The following is a 5,477-nucleotide window of genomic DNA, read 5'->3' on the forward strand; positions in this document are numbered from 1 at the left end:
TATAAGTAAATACATTAAGATTCAGAAAAATAACCTGCCCAGTGAAAACAACTTATCTAATCTTCATAGCATGCCATATTAGGATTAACTAGAGCCAAAGGCCCTCTTTTTATTGAGTATTTCATACTTTTACAGTTGGTTCTCAAGAAAAAGATGCTTTTGGATTTCCTCAGTTGCTAGTTTTTGCCTCTCTTCTGGCTTATCATTTCATTGTTGCATTGTTGTATATTATCTATATCTTATGCTGGCAGTGAAATAACTGTCATATTTTGCTAGTAGCTAAGGTGGCTCTTTACCAGATAGCTCCTGTTTAAACTTCGGTGCAGTGCTAAATTAAATTTTTTAAATATTTCCTCTGAGGTGCAACAAAGAAAAGAGAAGCACCTCCTATCACTAAGTAAATGAAAAACTGTTTTTCTCTACAGCACTCCACTGGGAAAACTAACCACTCTGAAGGATAGATACCATGCCCAGTAGTAAATGGCCAAGACTGAATATCACAAGTTTACCTATTCTTGGAGGTTGTTTGTCTCACAAACAATGTTAAGTTAGGGCATTGTTTTACTATCTTACATGTCCTGTCCACACACGCACACGTGTGTGTGTGTTTATGTGTACATATATTATTGTGTATATTATGCCTTCCACTTTTGTGTTTTATGGTGCCCCTGTGTGTGTAAACATGTGTGTCGCTGGGTCTATATACTTAATCTATATGCTTTTCATTTGATATTTTCTTGATTGCTTGTCTTGTCATGTTCCTGTTTCAGTTTTATTTTATTACTTTATTTATTTTTATTTTATTATTTCTTATACACCTATTTGTTTTCTAGGGAGAAAGGTGTGGAATTAGATTGGAGGGTATTTGGTTTAGAACTGGAAGGAGTAAGGGGATGGGATACAATAAACAGAATATATTGTATGAAAAACTTATTTGCAAGAAAAGAAAAATAATTAATGCAAGCTAATGCAAATTTCAATTGTCACTTACCTTCTTTTTACTGGTAGAAATTAAGGAAATATATTTAACAGATCATACAGTATGAAAAGCATATTAACTTTCATGTCCCTTCAAATTTCACTCACTCTGTCTTTTAAAGGATGCACAATTACAATTATGTTTGCATGGATAAAGTTGTAGGGTATACATAGGAAACTTTTCTCTTTCAATAAGCTCTTAATTATTATGTACTAACTTCTTACAGGGGTTTATGAATTCCTTATAATTTCTATAAATAAAAACAAAAAAGATTCTACCATGATGTATCATAAGCCACACATTTCAATAACTAACAACCTTTTCTGACATCTTGGGTCATGAGAGTTTCTGCAAACATGCTTTCAGAAAATGCCATGATAAGCTGTACATTTTCCAAGAGTCTGTGTGTGCCAAATATGAGCCTTACATTTCTCCCATGTTTCTGATTCTGTCTCTGATCACCATTATAATTCTGGAAACATACCTAGGAATGGTCTCTTCTTCAACAGAAGTGTTCTTAGCATTCTCTGTCCTCATTATTTTTATTGATTGACAATTTCCTATTATTTACGCAATGAATTTTAGTTGTGTTCATCCACCATTCTGCTTTACAACACTCTCCCTTCAAAACCCTTCTTCCAAATAGCTTCCTCCTATTTTTATGCCTCTTTTCAGTTTGACCCACTAAGATAGCTTCCTGCCAGAGCTTGGGTAGAAGGTCATTTTCTGGGGCATGGCCAACCCGTCAGTGTTTTTGTTTCTATACCCTTATTTTTTTAATTAGGTATTTTCTTCATTTACATTTCCAGTGCTATCTCAAAAGTCCCCCATACCCTCCCACCCCACTCCCCTACCCACCCACTCCCACTTCTTGGCCCTGGCGTTCCCCTATACTGAGGCATATAAAGTTTGCAGGACCAATGGGTCTCTCCACTGATGGCAGACTAGTCCATCTTCTGATACATATGTAGCTAGAGACAGGAGCTCTGGGGGTACTGGTTAGTTCATATTGTTGTTCCACCTATAGGGTTGCAGACCCTTAGCTCCTTGGGAACTTTCTCTAGCTCCTCCACTGGGGGCCCTGTGATCCATTCAATAGCTAACTATAAGAATCCACTTCTGTGTTTGCTAGGCCCCGGCATAGTCTCACAAGAGACAGCTATATCTGGGTCCTTTGAGCAAAATCTTGCTAGTGTATGCAATGGTTTCAGGGTTTGGAGACTGATCCCCAGATACGGCAGTCTCTAGATGGTCTCAGCTCTATACCCTTATTTTAATCTGTCAGTTTCTCAGGTTTGAATACCATCCCAAACCTATCTGTCATTTGTATATCACTGAAACTCCACCTATTTCCTTATGCCATTTAGGTCAATTTCTCTGAATAATTGAATTTTTTTAAGGAGTAACCATGTGCTACATACTCATTGTAGATTTGGGTCTTTTTAATTATTGCAGGAAGCCAATCTTTTCTTATTAGATTTGTATAGTCTAGTGTTCTGTAAGCTCCTGAAGTCAGCCTCTATCGGAAATATCAAAAATACCTGAAACATTTTGATGGTTAATTAAAATGGAGTCACTAGGAAAAGTGTCAAATTACAAGGGATTTTCTTCTTCTAAATGAATTTAGATCCAACTTCACCAAGAAGAAAAAATCAATTTGATTTTTGTGACAGTAATTATCACTTGCAGGAAGCATGAGTTGGTAGGTTGGTGAGTAGGTGGTGTGGGCAGGGAATGGGGGGTTTTGAAGGGGAAATCATGTACAATCATACACATGTAACAATAATTAATGCAAAAAGAGGGCATGAAAGAAGCAATGAGTTGTATATAAGATTTTGGAGAGGGGAGGAGAAAGAGAGAAAATATGGATTTATAATATAACCTCAAAAAATAAAATATAAATTAAGGTTTAAAAAATAATTATTACTTGAAACGTTTTTTTTCTGAGAGGTTTTTTTTTTTCAGCTGTGACGGGTTAAATGAATAATAATAATATTAGTTAGTAGTGCTTTCTTTAAGCAAAACAGTGTGCTAGAATAAGGGCAAAAAAAAAAAACCCAAAACCAAACAAACAAACAAACAAAAAAACCAAAAACATGTGCATCTAATTAGTATACTTTCTCTGTTTCTAAATTTATCAGATATGTAGTGCTGTAGTTCATACAGGAAAGTCAAATTATAAATTAGGTAAATGAAAACTCTGCTGCCAGCTTACACTGTGCTTCTTTCTGCCGCTCCTTCATCTGGTCTTCTCCGATCCCAATGAAAGAAGAAATAGCTGCACTGGTCATTGACAATGGCTTTGGTGTGGGCAAAGCTGGCTTTGATGGAGACGACGCCCCCAGGGCCGTGTTCCCTATCATCGGGCTCTGCCAACACCAGGGCATCATGGTGGGTATAGTCCAGAAAGATTCCTCCGTGGATAATGAGGCCAAGAGCAGGAAGGGTTTACTGATCCTGAAGCATGGCATTGTCACCAACTGGGATGACATGGAAAAGATCTGGCACCATACCTTCTACCTGTGGTCCCTGAGGAGCACCTGGTGATACTGGCTGAGGTCTCCCGAACCCCAAAGCTAACAGACAGAAGATGATGCAGATAATGTTTGAAACTTTCAATACCCCAACCATGTACATGTCCATTCAGGCAGCACTGTCCTTGTATGCATCTGGGCACACCACTGGCATTGTCATGGACTCTGGTGACAGCGTCACACACACAGTGCCCATCTATGAGGGCTATGCCCTTCCATGTGTCATCTTGCATCTAGACATGGCTGGCTGGGACCTGACAGGCTACTCCATGAAGACCCGGACTGTATTGGGCTACAGTTTTACCACCACTGCTGAGAGAGAAATTGTTCCTGACATAAAGGAGAAGCTGTGCTATTTTGCTCTGGATTTTGAGCAAGAAATGGCTACAGCTGCATCATCTTCCTCCTTGGAGAAGAGTTTTGAGTTGTTTGATGGGCAGGTGATCACCATCAGCAATGAGCGGTTCCAGTGGGCACAATCTTCCAGCCTTCCTTCCTGGGCACTGAGACCTGTGGCATCCATCAGACCATCATGAAGTGTGATGTGGACATACACAAAGACCTGTATGCTAATACAGTGCTGTCTGGTGGTACCACCATGTATCCATGCATTGCTGACAGGATGATGCAGATGGAGATTACAGTCCTAATACCTAGCCCAATGAAGATTAAGATCATTGCTTACCCTGAGCTCACAAGTACTCACTCTGGATTGGCAGCTCCATCCTGGCCTCACTGTCCACCTTCCAGCAGATGTGGATCAGCACGCAGGAGTATGACCAGTAGCACTCCTCCAACATCCACCGCAAATGCTTCTAGATGGACTGAGCAGGTGCCAGGCATCTGCTGCATGACCTAATTCTGAAGTATTGATTTACCCTGGCAAATGTACACACCTCATGCTAGCCTCATGAAACTGGAATAAGCCTTTGGAAAGAAATTTGTTCTTGAAGCTTGTATCTGATATCAGCACTGGATCGCAGAACTTGATGATTTTTGACCTTGTATTCAAGTTGACTGCTCCCTTGGTATGTATTTAATAACCTGTACATATCTTGATTTAGTCTTTAGTTCATGTGGCTCAGCCACTTGGTGGCTGGGGAGAACATGCTTTGGAAGAGAAATTTCCAGCCTAGTCGATCTTTGTGAGCACCACATAGTAATCTGCACAGGATATTAACCAGTAGCCAACTTCCAGTATTTCTGAAGCCTGGTAAGGGTTCCTGAACCAGTTACCACTTACTGCTTGTTTTCTAACAGGGTGGGGAATTCCAATCCTTAGGACCCAGTTTCTGGTCTGCTTTTGTTGTTGTTGTTGTTTTTGCTTTTGGGGGGGGGTTGTTTGTTTGTTTGTTTGTTTCCCATCATGACCACCGCTGGTTGTTATTCACCTTGAGTCGGGAACATTTGCATGGTCACTTGTAAATGTACTCATCCTTCTAATTTATGTAAGCTATATTGGTACTCAATTTTTAAAAGAAATGACAAATTTTGGTTTTCTACTGTTCAGTGAGAACATTAGGCCATGTCTTTTGTGTAAAGAAAAATAAAAGTGCTGCAGTAACTGAAAAAAAGGAAAACTAGCATATCTTTATTAATTTAATCTGTATGCTTAATATTTCGGTGGTATTTCAGGTTCTGGGGTTGAACAGAAAGCATCATGCACACCTGATGAATACTTACCCACCGAGCAGTTACCCCTGCTCCATGAGAAACTATTTTTAAAGTCATATATCTTTTAAACTCAGAAATAAATGCCAATACAGTATTAATTTGAATTGACAGATTCAACTGTTGTTTCTTTCTCTCTGTTTGGAAGAACAGTAAGGTGTTGACTTCTCAATATAATAGAAAAGGAATGAACATATGTTTCTAGTCATAACCTCATTTTGCTTCTCAAGTTAATATATTATTGTGTCATTTCTTACTTTCATGTATTAAAAACTCTAATAATTCATTCATAG

At 38.8% G+C, this 5,477-nt stretch overlaps 1 pseudogene; it reads left to right on the forward strand.

The window, feature by feature from the left end:
• The first annotated feature begins 3,241 nt into the window (after nt 1-3,241).
• On the forward strand, nt 3,242-4,361 carry LOC110284300 (actin, cytoplasmic 2-like; annotated as a pseudogene).
• Nucleotides 4,362-5,477: the final 1,116 nt, after the last annotated feature.

Source organism: Mus caroli, unplaced genomic scaffold (genome assembly GCF_978045245.1).
Source record: "Mus caroli unplaced genomic scaffold, Mus_caroli_1 scaffold_18, whole genome shotgun sequence".
Lineage (NCBI taxonomy): Eukaryota > Metazoa > Chordata > Mammalia > Rodentia > Muridae > Mus > Mus caroli.